Raw genomic sequence first — 19,660 nt, forward strand, 5'->3', positions numbered from 1 at the left:
GGAGCACAGGCTCTAGGCACATGGGCTTCAGTAGTTGTGGCGCACGGGCTTTGTTGCTCCGTGGCATGTGGGATCTTCCTGGACCAGGGCTCTAACCCATGTCCCCTGCATTGGCAGATGGATTCCTAACCACTGCACCACCAGGGAAGACCCTCAGAGTCTTAACTACTGCACCACCAGGGGAGTCCCCATAATGCTTGCTCTTGAACAGGTCTCAGTAATCAAAGATCTTAAGGAAACAAAGAAATGTAGGAACAGAGAAAAGGAAAACAACAATGCAGTGATAAAGCAAGAGTCCTAGTTCCTCCTCTAGGGATGGATACACATAATAATATATCTTTGAGTTCTGCAGGAACTAAGGCCCCCACCCAGGTGGAGCATGGTGACTTCAGGCTGAGTACAAGATTTCTGGAATGCCACCCTGTTACCTCACCACCAACCAATCAGAAGAAAGTCTGCACACAGTGGAAGATAACAAAGACTCTGAACCCCTCCTCAAATGATTTTCCCTTTAAAAACTTTCATGGTCAAGCAGAATATTTGGAGTTGGTTTTGTTTTTGTTTTAATTAATTAATTAATTTGGTTGCTCCATGTCTTAGTTGCAGCAGGCAGGCTCCTTAGTTATGGTTCACAGGCTCCTTAGTTGCGGCACGTGGGCTCCTTAGTTGCAGCTTACCAACTCCTTAGTTGTGGTATGCGAACTCTTAGTTGTGGCATGCATGTGAGATCTAGTTCCCTGGCCAGGGATCAAACCTGGGCCCCCAGCAGTGGGAGTGTGGGGTCTTAACCACTGAGCCACCAGGGAAGTGCCTGGAGTTTGTTTTTGGACATGAGTCTGCCTTCTCCCCAGGTTGTCAGCCTCCTGAATAAAGCAGCCCTTCCTTTCCAACCAACACTTGGCTCTCGAGCATTGGCTTTGGAGTGGTAAGTAGCTGAACCTGAGTTTGGTAACAGGTATGCAACTCAAGAGTTCAGAGAACTCAGTGACATGCTCAGTGACATCCATTCCCATCTATATTTTATGAACAGCTTTCTCAGCTCTTACATCCATAAAATCAAAAAATAGGAATAAAATTGGAATACAGTCTTCTCTAGTCTAGCAATAGTTTATATTAATCCATGGATTCATGAACTAATTGAAAAAACAGAAACACAACCAGCTCATTGAAAGATGGATTTCCAATACAACTTGCTTTTAATATGTAATAATTATTTATCAAAAGTTCAATATGCATTTAAAAATTTTTTTTATTTTATTTATTTAGGCTGCATTGAGTCTCTGTTGCTGCATGTGGGCTTTTTCTAGTTGCCATGAGCGGGGGCTACTCTTCGTTGCGGTGTGCAGGCTTCTCATTGCGGTGGTTTCTCCTGTTGCGGAGCACGGGCTCTAGGCACGCGGGCTTCAGTAGTTGTGGCTCGCGGGCTCTGGAGCACAGACTCAGTAGTTGTGGCGCACAGGCTTAGTTGCTCCACAGCATGTGGAATCTTCCCGGACCAGGGCTTGAACCCGTGTCCCCTGCATTGGCAGGCAGATTCTTAACCACTGAGCCACAAGGGAAGTCCCAAGACTACACTATTTTTTTTTTTTTTTTTGCGGTACGCAGGCCTCTCACTGCTGTGGCCTCTCCCGTTGTAGAGCACAGGCTCCGGACGCGCAGGCTCAGCAGCCATGGCTCACAGGCCCAGCTGCTCAGCGGCATGTGGAATCCTCCCGGACTGGGGCACGAACTCGTGTCTCCTGCATCAGCTGGCAGAATCTCAACCACTGCGCCACCAGGGAAGCCCGAGACTACACTGTTAATGAGCATAATTTTGAAGTGAAAAAGGCTTTTTCTTAACAAGAAGCACAGTCTGCTGGATTACAAAGAGGACATGGAGAGGATGTGGCAACTTTAGGGGTCATGGAGGAACTTCAGCTATAGTGGTAATTTCAGGGGAGGCAACTATGATAATAGAAGTGGTGGCAGCACAGGTAGTTATGAAGGGCATAATGGTAGATATGGAGACTTGTAGGTGATGGTGGCAACTATGGCAGATGGTAATAGAGGGGAGAGTGGACCAGGATGTGGAAACCAAGGTGGAGGATATGGTGGCCATGGTGGAGTATATAATGGCTGCAATGAAGGAGAAAATTTTGGCAGTGGTAACTATGGTGGTGGTGGGAACTATGATTTTGGAAATTATAACGGACAACAGCAGTCAAATTATAGACCAACAAAGGGGGGCATTCTCTATGGTGGTGCTTATGGATATGAACGTAGTGGTAGAAGTAGTGGATATGGTAGCAGAAGGTTCTAAGCACTTGGCATAAAAGGGCTACAGTTTTAGCAGGAGAGAGAACAAGGAGTTGTCAGGAAAGTTGCGGATTACTTTGAGACAGTCGTCCCAAATGCATTAGAGGAACTACAGAAATCTGCCACAAAAGGAATAATTAATGACGATCGTCCATAGTCAGAAAAGTTACTGCAGCTTAAAGAGGAAACCCTTCTTGTTTAGGGCTGTCATAGTCAGTTGGCACAAAGGACAATTAATGACTAATGCGATGTAGCGTCAATTAGATGTACATTCCTGAGATCTTTTACCGGTTGTAGCTTTTTCCTTTTCTTTTTATTGCATCAGGCGTATTGCCCTGATTTGCAAATTGTGGTAGTAGTACCAGACATTTTAAAAATAGGAAATTACAGCCTTTGGAATTACTTCAACTAATGATAAAACCTTCTAGATGTCAACATGAAAACGTACAAGGTGAATAAAAATACTTAAAGACCACAGGTATAGAGATAAGAGCACAGAGGCTTTGCTGTGAGGAGGCGTAGAGGCTGTTTGTCAGTTGTGTGTCCTTGGGCGAGTTACTTTACCTCTGTTCAGTTTCCTCCTCTGTGTATGCAATCCTTGTAGGAGGATTAAGTGAAATAAGACACATAAAAGAGTGTGGAACAGGGTAGATAATAAATAAATAGAACTTCCTTCCTCCTTACAACAATGCTTCAAGAAGGTATTGATTGATTCATTCAACAGTTATTTTTAGCACCCACGTGTCTGTCACTATTCTAGGACCTGCAGATAGGGGCTGAATAAGGTAAACAAGGTCCCTAGAACATGGATAAGAGTGGGCTTTTGGAGCCAGATTGTCTGGATTTGAATCCACTCTTGACTCGCTGTATAATCATTGACAACTTATTTAATTTGTCTCAGTTTCATGACCTGCAAAACATGGATCATAACAGTACCTCAGAGGGTCGCTGTTTTGCATTGTAAAGGAGCTGGCAACGTGCCTGTCACACAGTAAACACTCAGTAAAATTTACCTATTAATGTGATTCTCCATGAAGCTTGAGGCTGATGTGGACAGAATGGGGGAGAGAATATTGGTCTGCATTTTACAGGTAAAGAAACTGAGGTTCAGAGAGGTTAAGTAAACTGCCTAAGTCAAATAGTAGGGTGAAGTCCTGTGTTCCATCAGACTTCAAAGCCTGCGTGCTCGACTATTTCTGTCTAACCGAGTGGACTCTTTCATGACCTGTCTTCTCCTGGACATTCCCCTTTACAAATTCCATTGGTGGGGGCAGGAGTTTGAAAGATTTTTCAACGGGGGATGTAGAAAAATCCAAGAACACAATTTGTAAGCCTCCAGAGCTCTTCATTATCTGGTGTGTCCACTGCAAAGTCTAGCTTCTGTCCCGTTGGATAAAAGAGAGCATCAAACAAGTCGTAAGGAAGGAACTCAGAATAAGTCTCAGGAAACGTGCCATACATGGAGGTGGTGATTGCCTTAGGTTCGATACAGTATCGACACTGGCCTTCTGTTTGTTTGCTTGTTTTAAATTTTGAAATGGTGCCGTGTTACAGGCGCTTTCCTACATGATGAGCATATCAGGTCAAATACAGTAGTCTCTGCCTCTTCACAGCACGCAGAGTCCCACGGGTGAAACCAGAAACCCTTGCACAATGAGCTGTATCCTACCATAATGATGATATGAAAAGCCAGCTGTAGGACTCCTGAGAAGGAGCGAGCTCTAGGGCCGAGCGAAACTCCAAGAGGAGGCGGCATGCAAACTGGACCTTGAGGCATAAGTAGGTGTGTGTCCTAGTTAGAGAAGAGGAAGTAGAATATTCCGGGATCTGAGCAAAGATCTGAAGAGAGGGAAGGAGAGTTAGATGGAAGGGGCTGAGACACAATGTGCAGAAAGGAATTTGGTGGGCAGGCAAGAGGATGCAGTGCCATGATGGCAGGGACTTCCCTTGTTCACTCTGATGCCTCAGATGGTGTCTGACACATGGTTGGTACTCATTAATTACCTGTTGGCTAATTGAATGCTAAAACAGGTACCTACTTCCAGTGATTCTGACTTGACTGATCAGGGAGAGGGCTGGGGCACTGCTATGTTTTAAAAACTCCCCAGGTGTTTCTAATGTACTTTCAAGTTTAGTACTGAACTGAATGAATGACCTGAACCAGTGCAGCTGAGAAAATTTATCTTCCTAGTTTTCTGTGGGTCAGAAGCCTTACTCCTTGAAAACGTTTTGGGTGAAGGTACAATGGTATGTTCCTGTTTTATACAAGGGGGAAATGTAAGCTGCCAAAGATTTGTTTAAAAAATAAGTCCAGGGCTTCCCCGGTGGCGCAGTGGTTGAGAGTCCGCCTGCCGATTCAGGGGACACGGGTTCGTGCCCCGGTCCGGGAAGATCCCACATGCCGCAGAGCGGCTGGGCCTGTGAGCCATGGCCGCTGAGCCTGCGCTCCTGCAATGGGAGAGGCCACAGCAGTGAGAGGCCCACGTACCGCAAAAAAAAAAAAAAAAAAGTCTGGCTGATACGGTAAAATATTAATGGTAGAATCTAGGTATACAGGTGGGTGTATAAAAGTTTTCAATTTAGATGTTTTCAAACTTTTTCTTAATAAAATATTGGAGAAAAATTAGCTTGAATCAGAGCTAAAACATGATAATTGAGTCTCAATGAGAAACTGACAGAAACCTGAGTGTCATTTAGTCCAGTATCTTATGAGGGGGCAGAGAGGAGCAGTAGAGGCCTCCCTGGTAGGAAACAGTGGTGCTGTGGTGGTGTGTTGGTCCACTTGGTTGGAGCAGAAGCAGGGATCTCTGCTAAATGAACCCAGGGTGTTGATTCAGCTGGCTTCAAGTGACTTTAGGTAATTGGTGTGATGTTTCTGCACCTTAGTTTCCTCATCTGTTAAGTGAGAGTCATATTAATAGCTTTCTTAAGTGCCAAACTCACAGAGCTGCTATGAGGATCAAATGATGTAAACGGTATAAATCTAATGGTTTTCAAAGGCAGATACAAGGACTTTCCAAGAAATCTGACAATACAGATAGTGTTAAGGGAATTAGTTTCTGGATCTTGGTTTCCATAAGTAATTCTGCTAGAAAGGATTTATCTGAGGAAATGATGAGTATTGAGGTGTTATGCAGGTTTTCTATTCCCAACTCCCCATGCATAATCATCTTTACCCCATTTGATAAAATAAAAAGACATAGTTGTCCCCATCTTATTATGGTAACTTGCACTGGGTGTAAAACCCTCCAGGCCTCCAAAGAGACTATTTAGAATACTAGGGTAGACTAAGCGTCTTCTAATCCAGGTTGCCTGCACCCAAAGTCGGGCTTGTGTTTTTTCTCGACTTATGCCACATCCTGTGAAGAAGGAAATGTAGCCTCTGGGATGGACTATTTTGGCCCGTTAGATGTTTTGAATCCAGTTACACTGTAGAGTAGGGACATGATGGCATTTTTTATTTTATAACCTCGACCTTTCCGTCCCCTGACTATTGTCAAAGAATCTATCACTTCTGGAAATTCCCTGGCGGTCCAGTGGTTAGGACTCCACACTTCCACTGCAGGGGGTATGGTTTCGACCCCTGGTCAGGGGAACTAAGATCCTGCATGTCTTGCGGCATGGCCAAAAAAGAATCTATCACTTCTTACAGTCTTGTGACAACAAACAAACAAATGGGGGTGGGGGAGGGGTGGGGAGTATTGATCAAAAATTCAAAAACTGGGCTTCCCTGGTGGCGCAGTGGTTGACAGTCCGCCTGCCAATGCAGGGGACACGGGTTCGTGCCCCGGTCCGGGAGGATCCCACATGACGCAGAGCGGCTGGGCCTGTGAGGTATGGCCGCTGAGCCTGCGCTTCCGGAGCCTGTGCTCCGCAACGGGAGAGGCCACAACAGTGAGAGGCCCACGTACCACAAAAAAAAAAAAAAAAATTCAAAAACTGAATGGCACTTTATATACTTTATTTCATTCAGGAACAAATTTCTCAGCAAGATCCTCTCTCTTTGAATTCAGAAGTGAGATGGTTGTCATAAGGATGTGTCTTAATATATGTATTTGGATAGAAAAATGTAGTCAGATCTTTTTTGACAGAAAAACAATCTGATTTGGCTGGTTGGTTTGACAGTGAGGGCTGACTTTTCCAGTTAGATGTTAGGCAGATATTTCCATGAGCTAAAAATACAGCACCAAGATTTTTGAATAAAATATATTTAAATCACACTGTTTAAGAGAGAAAAATTCCTTGTCAAAATTTTTGTTACCTAAGGTATTTTGAAATTAATGGTATTTTCATTTTCTACACCTTTCTGAACATACCAGGTCAATCAAAATGCCTCTAGGTGGAAAAGTAACAAGTCTGATTTAATAATTGTTTGATAATTCTTGAGAAAGCCCTTTTGATAAACTTCCCAGAAATCCAGAAAGTCATTGGCTTTCCCGACTGGATAACAAATGCTTTTGCAAGTCAGGTATCTTCTAATTCTTTGCTTGCAACAGAATTGAGGGAAGAATCGAGTTTCAGCTAATAGATAAAACGCATTTTAATGATAGATCATTCTGCAGTTTTTGGAATATAACTTGGAAGGAGTTCAAAGAACTGAAAATGATATTTGCTGCAACAAAACTCTATTCCCATCCTCTGATTTGTGTGGAAAAGTTTTCTTAACACTTATGTCTATAAAACGGAAAATAGAGTGGAATTAATGCTGAACATTATCTCAGCGTAGCAGTAACATTTATATGAGGTAATTTTTTAAAGTATAATTTATCTTAGTAAGAGAGGCATTTATAATAAAATATTAATTTTATTAGTATAGCAGAGCTGTTGTCCCTCACCCATATCCCCTTAACCCTCCCATGAGATCACCGGCAGACAATTCCTATCATGCAGATGGCTTCCTGTGTTTTTCTGCTTGAGGGACGCCTCAGGAGCAACCTTCTACCAATGAAAACAAGCTGGTGGACTAATATCCCAGGACAGTTCTGAGCTGTGTTCTACACAGTCATTCAAAAAGTCCCTGTGAGGATGAGCTCCAGTTGCCTTCGAGGTGATTCACTGATTCATGTATCGGGCTTTTTTCTCTTTCCCTTTTTTGCTTCTCTCCCTTACCATGCTTTCCAGGATCACCTCTCAAAAAAAGACTTATGCCCAATTCCTTTACTCAGGATCTGGGAGAATCCCAAGTTAAGAAAGTCAGATTCTAAGGATACAACAGTGAGCTTTCATTATATGTAATTCATTATATGTATTATATTGCATGAAAATAGTAATGTAAGCTACACAAGGACAGAGATTTTTGTTTGTTTTATTCACTGATATATCACAAACATCTAGAACAGTGCTTGAATCATAGCGTTTAATGAGTAGTAGTAATAGCTAATATTTATTGAGTGCTTAGTATGTGCTTGATATATGATTTTTTCAGAAAGCATTTAATCATCAAAAAAAACTTATTGTATAGCTATTATTATTATTATTATTCCCCTTTTGGATATAAAGGAATTAAGGATAAACAATGGACCCATAGAACCTATCTTTTAAATTGTGGATCCTGGTTTCTAACTAAGGTCCCTTTGATACTGGACCCCGTTCTTTTCTAATTTTTTGGTTTTGCTTTGTTTTGTTTTTGTTGTTGTTATATGTCTGACTCCTCCATCGGTCTTAACTTTTATGAAAGGTAGGGCCCCTATTCAACTCTGTATCCCCAACACCTAGCCTAGAAGCTGGAATAAAGTAGGAACTCTGTAATGTTTGTTGAATGAATAAAACAAATAGTGGCTTATTTATACATATCTATGTTGAGGAAGAAAGGAAAAGGATGTATTCTGGATCCAATTGGAGAAAAGCCTTGAATATGACCTGAGATATGGTCTACTTTAAGACAAGGCATTTTTAGGATTCTGCCATTTAAAACTCCCCTGAGGGGCTTCCCTGGTGGTGCGGTGGCTAGGAATCTGCCTGCCAATGCAGGGGACATGGGTTCAAACCCTGTCTGGGAAGATCCCACATGCTGCAGAGCAGCTAAGCCCGTGTGCCACAACTACCGAGCCTGCGCTCTAGAGCCCACGAGCCACAACTACTGAGCCCACGTGCCACAACTACTGAGCCCGCGAGTCTAGAGCCTGTGCTCCACAACAAGAGAAGCCACCGCAATGAGAAGCCCGCGCACTGCAACAAAGAGTAACCCCTGCTTGCCACAACTAGAGAAAGCCCATGCGCAGCAACGAAGACCCAACACAGACAAAAGTAAAAATAAATAAAATAAATAAATTTATTTAAAAAAACCCAAAAAAACTCCCCTGAGATTTTGTTTTTCCCTTGACCGCACCCTGTGGCATGGGGAACTTTCCCAACCAGGGATGGAACCCACACCTCCTGCAGTGGAAGCTCGGAGTCTTAACCACTGGACCACCAGGGAAGTCGTAGCCTGAGATTTTTGATTCCACCACCAATTCAACCTGGAGTCTATTTTAGCTAGTGTTTGGAGCTGACTTCCTTGTTGAATTTTCCTTCATCTAAGAATTTAACCCATATCTCTTTCTTTCATTTAGAGGTTTCCTGGCAGAGATATTTAAACCACTTCTGAACCTGAATTCCTTGTATCCAATAATCTGTAAGTCAATGAAAATGGGACTCTTTTGACCATTATTGTATTAAGTGCCTGGCATGCAGTTGGCACTCAATAAATGCTGTTAAATGAATGAATGAGGCAGAAGTAGAGAGTGGAAATTGTCTAGTTTCCAGTGATTATCCATGAACAATTAAAAAATATGTATATCTTCAACGCTTTACATAAGTTAATATTTACTGGGTTTGTGAAAAGAGCAACTTCAAATTTATTTATTTATTATTTATAAATTTAATTTATGTTTTTGGCTGCTTTGGGTCTTCGTTGCTTCATGTGGGCTTTCTCTAGTTGTGGCGAGTGGGGGCTGCTCTTCGTTGCAGTGCGTGGGCTTCTCATTGCAGTGGCTTCTCTTGTTGTGGAACATGGGCTCTAGGTGTGAGAGCTTCAGTAGTTGTGGCAGGTGGGTTCAGTAGTTGTGGCTTGCAGGCTCTAGAGTGCAGGCTCAGTAGTTGTGGCTCATGGGCTTAGTTGCTCTGTGGCATCTGGGAGCTTCCTGGGCCAGGGCTCGAACCTGTGTCCCCTGCATTGGCAGGCGGATTCTTAACCACTGCGCCACCAGGGAAGTCCCAACTCAATTTTAGATAATGTGAAATTTTAGCAAAACGAATCTTAGTGCTACAACTATGATGTGAAAATTGTACTTTTAAATTTTTCTATGACTAAAATTAATATTTATTATGAATCTATGTCAGGATGCTTTAACTGTGGGCAATAGAAAATATAACTCAAATTGACTTAAACAATAAAGAATTTATTGGCTAATGTAAGAGGACATCCAAAAGTAGGGAAGAATTCAGGCTTGGTCTGTTGGTTGAATTACATCATCAAGGACCAAATTCTTTTCATCTTTCTGCTCTGTCATTCATGCTGTTGGCTTCAGACTCATTCTGGTCCCCCTCATCACTGCAGGGTGGCTCTCAACAGCAGTTGGGCTACAAAGATGTCTTATTTCAAAGTAAGATAGATTGGCTCCCATTGCTGACTCTAAACTTTCCCAGAAACTTCCATAAATTGTTTTAACTCATAATTGCTCAGAATTGGGTCACTTATCATTCTTGAATTAATTAATGGCAGGGAGCAACTGAAATGCCCTTGTACCAATCAGGTATATCACTTGAGTCAGGATCAGCTTCTCAAGTTTCATTGCTGGTCCTCAATTAGAGAGAGAGGGAATGGCTACTAGGGAGTCAAACACAATGTCTAACCCAACCCTAGCTTATACCTAGGTTGTAAAAGCTTCATCTCAGTCAATTCAGTGTTGCTATGCTTTGCCGCAGTTTTGGTGGAGAGTGGGACTTTGGAAGCGCCATAACTCCGAGGAAGCATCCTGGTCTAGTTGTCACCCATCCACACCTGTTCTTGGTTTTTTTGTTTTTTTTTTTGGTGGGATCTTAGTTCCCAGACCAGGGATTGAACCCCTGGGCCCTCAGCACTGAGAGTGCAGTGTCCTAACCACTGGACTGCCTGGGAATTCTCGTGTTTACATCTGGTTTTCAACCACAGCTGACCCGTCCTCTTTCTCTTCCTCTCACACCACTCTCTTTTGAGTAAACAGAAATACTCTGCTGAGGCATGTTGGGAACTGTGTGGAGTATTTTCACGTCTGTCTGTCTAGTCAGGGATTTTAAACTCAATGCCTGGGGACTTCCCTGGTGGCGCAGTGGTCAAGAATCCGCCCGCCAATGCAGAGGACAAGGGTTCGAGCCCTGGTCAGGGAAGATCCCACATGCCGCGGAGCAACTAAGCCCGTGTGCCACATGAGCCTGCACTCTAGAGCCCACGAGCCACAGCTACTGCAGCCCGCGTGCCTAGAGCCTGTGCTCTGCAACATAAGAGAAGCCACTGCAATGAGAAGCCCGTGCACCGCCACAAAGAGTAGCCCCCGCTCGCTGCAACTAGAGAAAGCCCACGCACAGCAACGAAGACCCAACTCAGCCAAAAAATAAATAAGTAAATAAATTTTAAAAATTAAAAAAAATGAAACATAAATAAACTCAGTGCCTGTAGGGGAAAGTCAGTATAGTAGACCAGGAACAAGATAATAGGGAGTGAGGACTGGTGAACCTAGGAAGGGCATGCTCCACTCAAAGTCATTCAAAATCACATTGTTTAAAAACCCTGTGCTTGCCAAACAAGACCTGCTTGCGGGCAAGATTCATTCTGTGATGCACTTCACTCTGGGGTTTTGCCATTTCTCTAGGTCCTACCTGGGGAAGTGGATACACATCTTCCCTGCCTTTGGATCGTACCAGTCTCTGTTGTCTCTTTCATCCTGCTGGGCTCAGTCCTGGGAAGTAAACAGGTAGTCAGGTAACCCCTTCTTTCCAGGAAATCATTTTCACTTAAATTCTCCTCTGACTCTCTCATCTTCCTAACCCAGGGGATTTTTCCAATTTCAAGATATGGGAAGCAGAAAGCTTCCTACCATTTGCAGACTTCCAAATCAATTGTATTTACTAAGCACAAGCATTTTTTTCCACTTCTTCTGGGGCCCTAGCCCCAAACTCAAAGCCAAGAAAAGACTCTTGGCTTCTCTCTTTCTGCTGCATTACCTCTCTTAAGATGATGGGCATAACATTCCTCAGCTGTTGCATGAAAAGGGAGAAGGATCATGGGGTGAAATAGGGGAAGATGTTATCCTGCTATAGAAGAAATATAGTGTCCAGAACAAGGGAGCATTCATCAGACTACACAGGGAATGTCTTGTATGTTGCTGTGTATCTCATCTTAGAAAGAATATATTTATCCACAAAGATCCAGGGAGGTAAAGGGATTCTGAATCACATTATATAAGTATCTAATCAATAAGACTTCTATACAACATTCAGCATCCAAAGCTGAGGATGTAACAGTCAAGATAGGCTAGTTTATGCTGTGATAGTAAATGACCTCTGCTCCACGCACAGCTGGGTTGGCCCATGCTCCGGCTGGCAGCGAGCTTTAACATCTGGGACCCGACTGGGGCAGCGGGGACCTGCGTGCAGTGGGCACGGCCAATGCACGGGGCTGGAGGGTGAGCCTTGTGCCCGGGGTGGGACACAGCCGACACCTCCAGATAAGGCCCAGGGCGGCCAGGGGACCTCCGGTGCCAGGCGAAAATATCTTCCTGTCTGCGCCTAACCTCATCGGTTATGCACAGATTGTCTTCACCATCATTTCTTTCTACTTCATGCTCTGCTGCCCCCTCACGGCCTCCTCCTTCTACCTGCTCAGTGGATTTCTGGATGCTTTTGATGGACACGCTGCTCGAGTCCTTAATCAAGGGACCGGGTTTGGGGCCATGCTGGACATGCGGGCAGACTGCTGCTCCACAATGTGTCTGCTGGTCAACCTGGCCCTACTGTACCCTCACGCCACCCTTCTCTTCCAGCTCAACGTGAGCTTGGATGTGGCCAACCACTGGCTGCACCTCCACAGTTCTGTGGTCCGAGGCAGTGAAAGTCACAAGATGATTAACCTGTCTGGAAATCCAGTGCTTTGCATCTACTATACCTCCAGACCTGCTCTATTTATCCTGGGTGCTGGAAATGAGCCCTTCTACTGCCTTCTCCTCCGTCATGTAATCCTGGGGACCAGTCCCACCCCCGTGATCTCTCAGGGACCTTTAGCTGGCTTTGTGGGTCTTTTCCGAATGTGCCTCTGGATCACCCCCTGATCACAGCTGCCTGCAACATGGCTGCCTTGGACGCAGCAGATCATGCCAAGAAGACGTGACCCTGGAACCCCCAGTCCCTGGCTGCCCATTGGCCCTGGGAGTCTCACTGTGCCACGTGGCTCCCCTGTCGCTCCTAGGAGGTCCCAGGCTCATATCTTCCCAATGTGTCATCCAACCTGCTGGGAAGGGGGGGCCAGCCTCTTTGGTGATGTCATGTTCTCCATAATCCTGGGGACCAGTCCCACCCCTGTGGTCTCCAGGGACCTATACTTCAAATCAGGAAGGATGCTCAGGAGGGCCCATCCACACGGGCAGTGCTCCTGGGGCCCCAAGAGAGCTGTCTGAGGACTGGGTATTGTCACACCCGCTGGCTCAGCCCTGGGATCTGGCTTGGCCTGAGACCTTAGGGACGCTTGAGTGAGGGAGGTGGGGTAGGGGCCAGGTTTCCCAAAAGGCAGGGATTCAGACCTCTGCCCCTGGCTAGAGTAATTCTGTGGGTCTAATGGTCAGGAGAGAAGGGGCTGTCGATATCCCCATTGCAATCTCCTCTGTCCTGGCTCTGGAAACCTTGATAATGAGGGTGGGAGTGTCACTGGAAAACAAAGTAACAAACAAACAAAAAAACCCTAAAAAATCTTGGTGACTTACAAAATTAAAAATTTATTTCTTGCTCCTGTTACACGCCAATCACATTTCATTCTTTTCTAGGGAGATGGAGTCAGCTTTACTCTGGAACACACACCATTTGCTGACCATTTTGGCCAAGAGGAAATGGACAAGGGGAACCCTGACTCTTAAAGCAATTGCAAATATTCGCTAAAGTAAATCACATGGCCTGAGATGGCAAAATGAGGAGGGCTATTTCATGATGGGAAATCAGAATACTTCATGGACAGTTATATAATCTACCACGTAGGAAGTCCTGTATCATCTTCTTTGGGGGTCCTCTGTGGATCATCTAAGAACCCCCAGGGATTTACATGGTTCAAAATGAGGTCTCATACAAGGCATAGTAATATTTAATATATATTAGCTGTCATTGTTATTATTATTAATATTTCATTAAGAAGGGAACATTCTATATGTTACCTACATATAAATCTTTTGAGGATGAACAGGAGAAATTTCTGTTTTTTGTTTTAATTGAAGTATAGTTAATTTACAATGTTGTGTTACTTTCCAGTGCACAACAAAGTGATTCAGTTATTTATGTATATATATTATTTTTCAGATTCTTTTCCATTATAGGTTGTTACAGGACATTAAGTATAGTTCTCTGTGCTATACAGTAGGTCATTGCTTATCCATTTTATATATAGTAGTGTGTATAGGTTAATCCCAAACTGCCCATTTCTTTCTCCCCCCCTTACCTCTGCTAACCCCTTTGGTAACTACAAATTTGTTTTCTATGTCTGTGAGTCTATTTCTCTGGTATTTCTTGCTTGAACTGCAAAAGACACACTGGTGTGCTAGTCTCCAGCAAGATACCATATTACATAAGGAATGGTTGAGTAATTCAGAATATTCAGCTCGAGGAAGAGAAGCCGCAGGTGGGACAATATGGCTGTCTTCAAATATACGAAAGTCTTTATGTGAAAACAAATTCCACGAACAACGTGCAGGTCCTCGGGAGACAGCTCTGGTAGTGGAATAAATTTGTCTGGCAGGCTTAATTCTTCCAAGAACCTGCCTATAGTGTCATGAAGCACAATGAGCTTTGTGGTGGTTGAAGAACAAATAATAATGAAACTTACACTTGTAGAGTCCTTAGTATATGCCAGGCATTGTTCCAAGTCTTTACATATACTAATTTAAGCTCAAAACAATCCTATGAGATAGGAACTATTATTTTCCCATTTTTCAGGTGGAAAAAATGAAGTACAGATTAAGGAACTGCTAAAGTCACACATCTGTAAGTGGTAGAGCCAATGATTGAACTTGCCAGTCTGTCTCTAGGGTCCATCCTCTTAACTCTTGTGCTATATTGCCTTTGTATAGTTGGAATTCACTTGGAAAGCCTTATTTAATCAGTCTTATAACTGGCCATCAAATTTCTGATCTTTGTTTCGCCTCTGGGTCTTCTGTGCAACTCTACAACAAGACACTTTAAAAAAAGTTGAAGTACAGTTGATATACAGTATTGTGTTTCAGGTGTACAGCAAAGTGATTCAGTTTTATATATATATATATTTTTTTCAGATTCTTTTCCATTATAGGTTATTACAAGATACTGAATATAGTTCCCTGTACTATACAGTAGATCCTTTTTGTTAATCTATTTTATGTATAGTTGTGTGTATTTGTTAACACCATACTCTTAATTTATCCACCCCCATTTCCTCTTTGGTAACCATAAGTTTGTTTTCTATGTCTGTGGGACTGTTTCTGTTTTGTAAATAAATTCATTTGTATTATTTTTTAGATTCCAGTGATGTTATATAGTATTTGTCTTTCTCTGTCTGACTTACTTCAGTTAATATGATATTCTCTAGGTCCATCCATGTTGCTGCAAATGGCAAGATTTCATTCTTTTATGGTTGAGTAATATTCTATTGTATATATATACACCACATCTTCTTTATCCATTCATCTGTTAATGGACACTTAAGTTGCTTCCATGTCTTGGCTACTGTAAATAATTCCACTATGAACATTGGGGTGCATGTATCTTTTCAAATTAGATTTTTTCATCTTTTTCAGGTGTATGCCCAGGAGTGGGATCGCTGGATCATAGGGTAGCTCTATTTTTAGTGTTCTTTTGTTTTTTGGCCGTGCCCCATAGCTTGTGAGATCTTAGTTCCCTGACCAGGGATTGAACATGGGCCCTCAGCCATGAAAGCACGGAGTTCTAACCACTGGATCACCAGGGAATTGCCTATTTTTAGTTTTTTAAGGAACCTCCACACTGTTCTCCATGGTGGCTGCACTAATTTACATTCCCACCAACAGTGCAAGACTGTTCCCTTTTCTCCACACCCTCTCCAGCATTTACTGTTTGTAGACCTTTTAAAATTTTTATTTATTTATTTATTTTTGGCTGCATTGTGTCTTTGTTTCCACGCGGGCTTTCTCTAGTTGCTGTGAGCAGGGGGCTACTCTTCGTTGCGGCGCGCGGGCTTCTCATTGCAGTGGCTTCTCTTGTTGGGAGCACGGGCTCTAGGCGTGTGGGCTTCAGTAGTTGTGGCACGTGGGCTCAGTAGTTGTGGCGCATGGGCTTAGTTGATCTACAGCATGTGGGATCTTCCTGGACCAGGGCTGGAACCCGTGTCCGCTGCATTGGCAGGTGGATTCTTAACCACTGCGCCACCAGGGAAGTCCCGTGTAGACCTTTTGACGATGGCCACTCTGAACGGTGTGAGGTGATACCTCACTGTAGTTTTGATTTGCATTTCTCTAATACTTAGCGATATTGAGCATCTTTACATGCACCTGGTGGCCATCTGTGGGTCTTCTGTGGAGAAATGTCTATTTAGGTGTTCTGCCCATTTTTTGATTGGGTTGTTTGCTGTTTTGATATTGAGTTGTATGAGCTGTTTGTATATTTTGGAAATTAGCCCCTTGTCAGTCCCATTGTTTGCAAATATTTTCTTTACCACACCTTTTAAATTATACTCAACTTCTACCCATTTGGTTTGTCACTCAGAATGAGTGGTCTGTAGTGACATCTCACACAGTTGGGGGGGTCTATGATGGAGGCTGGAGAGCTGGGAGCCAAGTTTGGAATTGGTGTGGTATAGAGGTGGCAGTGGTGGCAGGGGAGGGCAGCTAGAACTTGACTCTGGAGTTGGTAGGCTGGCCTGTGGTTATGGGGTGGAGAACAAAGTGAGAATGCCATTTGAGAGCCAGATCCACAGTGAGCCAAGCTCCAGTCAAAGGGGTCTGGCAGCAAGATCTGGGGCACAGCAATGATTTGGCAACAGGCTGGCAGCGGGAGGCTGACAGATGAACTGGCAGGTTCAGGAAGGATGTAAGTTAAAACCTGCAGAGATTCCTGAGACGGAGGGCCTAGTGGGAAGAACCTTTCATAGGACCCTGCTGGCCTCACCTAGTTGTTTAGCAAGTAAAGCCAGGTTGAACATAAGTGACTTTCTCCTTGCTGTTAGTATTTCTCTACAGAGCAGCAATCTGGTGCAAAGCCCTCCTGATAGTCTTAGGACCCTCTTCACTCAAGTACTGGGGAGACTGGGTAGTGGTTATGTTCCTTGACTCTGATGCCTGGGTTCAAATCCCAGCTCTGGCTCAGTGACACTGGGGGATAAATTACCTAACCTCTTAGTGTCTTAGTTTCTTCATCTATAAAATAAAAAGATAACAGTGTTACTTCTGAATCAGCATAGCATAGTGATTAAAGAGCACTGTCTCTGGAGTCAGAATGCTTGACTTATGTCCTTAATCTTCCACTTATGTCTGTGGGACCTCAGGCAAGTTACCAGATGTCTTGCTCCAGGTTTAAGGTCTATAAAATGGACACAAAATAATAGGCACTTATGACATAGGGCTGTGACAAGAATTAATATTATATATAACATAATAATATAATATAATTATATATATATATACACACACACACACACATACACATACAGAGAGAGAGAGAGAGAGAGAAACACTGGCACATAGCAAATACTCAATAAATGTTAATTATAGTCTATACTGCCCATATCAGAAGACCAAACTCAGAAGGCTCCCACAAGCAGGATCCCCTTTACCCATCGAACCTGATGAGCAATACTTGGGCAGAGTAAACTCAGTGTTCAGTTCCAGTCCCTTCATCCAGTTGGAGAAGGAAGAAAATTGCACTCCCCCTGGCAGTCAAATTGAAACAGAGGAAAGACACAGTCAAAGGCATCCAAAGTAGAGACTTGCCTACTAATCCCAAGGCAACTCTAAGAAGGAATGACTGTGGTTAGGAAGGTGGCGTGAAGAGTGAGAATGACACAGTTTGTTCATCCCCACTACCAGATGTGCAAATCAGGGAAAAGTTCTGAGCAAGATATCATCATTATATCACTACATTTGGAGGGTAGAGCCTAACAGATTGTTACCTTGCTTTTTAGTGTTTCACAGTGAAAAAACCTAGGGTGGGAGATCAACACCTTCATCTCCCGAGGAAGCACCTCTATCATAGACTGTTATTCCAGGAGCAATTTGTAAGTAGTCTTTTGCTCATGGAGAATAATGGGTCATGCCAGGTAAACATGAAGAATGTTGATTTCTTTCCTCCCAGTTCTTTTTCTTAACTGCTTGGGAACTTTTTTTTTTTTTTTTGGTCTGAGAGCAAGCTTGTAAAAAAAATGCTGCTGCCTCTTTTCAATAACTGTTAAGATGTTATAGGTTAATAACCATGTTAACTAGTAAAATTTGGAGATAAGATGATTCTTTCACTTGTAAGAATGTGCTACTGTCACACATAATGCCATGTTAGTCCTCACCATTTATTCTTCTCTCAATACAATTGTTACTGAGTACAAGCTCACTCTACTCGCCACATGACAGGCCAATAAATCGGGAGACGAGGTGTTGAGGCAAGGAATAGTGACTTTATTCAGAAAGCCGGGCATCTGAGAAGATGGCAGACTAGCGTCCTAGAGTACCATCTTATCAGGGTCTGGATGATAGTTTCTTTTATAGAACAGAGAGGGGGAGGAGGTGAGGAGGTAAAGTAAAAGTAAAAAGGCCAGAAGTCTTGCAAAATATCTCCTGGTTTGGTCAGCTTCAGGGAGGGGATGTGTTAATTTCTTCTTCCTTACAGCCATTCACAGGTGGACAGGGTCAGAATGTTTTCCTGAGAGCTGAACAAAGGCACTTTAGTTTAACATTCAGGCAGAGGGGCAGGTTCCCCAAAGCAGGCCATTTTGTATGCTTAAAGCTATAGACAGATTCCACATATATGTGTTAGCATACGGTATTTGTTTTTCTCTTTCTGATTTACTTTACTCTGTATGACAGACTCTAGGTCCATCACATATATATGGAATCTAAGAAAAAAAAAAGGGTCATGAAGAACCTAGGGGCAAGATGGGAATAAAGACACAGACCTACTAGAGAATGGACTTGAGGATATGGGGAGGGGGCAGGGTAAGCTGTGACAAAGTGAGAGAGTGGCATGGACATATATACACTACCAAACGTAAAGTAGATAGCTAGTGGGAAGCAGCCACATAGCACAGGGAGATCAGCTCGGTGTTTTGTGACCACCTAGAGGGGTGGGATAGGGAGGGTGGGAGGGAGGGAGATGCAAGAGGGAAGAGATATGGGAACATATGTGTATGTATAACTGATTCACTTTGTTATAAAGCAGAAACTAACACACCATTGTAAAGCAATTATACTCCAATAAAGATGTTAAAAAAAAAAAACTATAGGCAGCATCCTTTTAGGGATTATAGCAACAAAAAGCAACGGAGAGCAAAAGTTAAAGTAAAAGAAACAGATCCAACATAGAGTCAGATTTTGTTCTTCCCTTTTACACAATCTTTTGGTGTCTTAAATATTTCATAAGTGCCTACAGGGAGAAAGGAGTCAGGCACTCTGGGGCTGATATCTTGTCCCTTCTTCCATTATTTTACATCTTTCTTTTCCGAACCTTGCCATTTCCAAGTCACTAGCCTTTCTTCTGTCTGTCTAGAGACTTTATCCACTCTTCGTTCAGCTATGAGTCAGTCATTCAGTGATATTTACTATGTCTGGAATCGATACCTAACTCTGTGGAGGCCACGATATACAAGATGAAGCCACTTTGTAAGCAGATAGATTGGGGGGGGGGGGTGGTCCCTGGAGAAAGAGAACCAGGAATGGCTTTCTTGACACAAGTGAACTCATTTTGGCCGAAGCCATTTTGTGAACTCATTTTGGCTGAAGCCTAGCCAAAATGAGTTTAGGATGCTCGCCTTTGAACAGGTGTTGGTAATTAATGATCTTAAGGGAACAAAGGAATGCAGGAACAGAGAAGAGGCAGTCAAAGGATAGTGCAGTGACAAAGCAGAGTTCCAGTTCCTCCTTAAGGGATATACATAATAATATATCTTTGACTTCTGCAGGAATTAAGACCCCCACCCAGGTGTAGGACAGGATGATGATGT

The 19,660-nt window shown here is 43.3% G+C and overlaps 1 pseudogene; it reads left to right on the forward strand.

Moving 5' to 3' along the window:
• Window positions 1-2,036: 2,036 nt before the first annotated feature.
• On the forward strand, window positions 2,037-12,578 carry LOC113624262 (CDP-diacylglycerol--inositol 3-phosphatidyltransferase pseudogene; annotated as a pseudogene).
• Window positions 12,579-19,660: the final 7,082 nt, after the last annotated feature.

This window comes from Aethalodelphis obliquidens, unplaced genomic scaffold, assembly GCF_003676395.1.
Source record: "Aethalodelphis obliquidens isolate GAN/ISIS:26980383/991018 unplaced genomic scaffold, ASM367639v1 scaffold13, whole genome shotgun sequence".
NCBI classification, from domain to species: domain Eukaryota; kingdom Metazoa; phylum Chordata; class Mammalia; order Artiodactyla; family Delphinidae; genus Aethalodelphis; species Aethalodelphis obliquidens.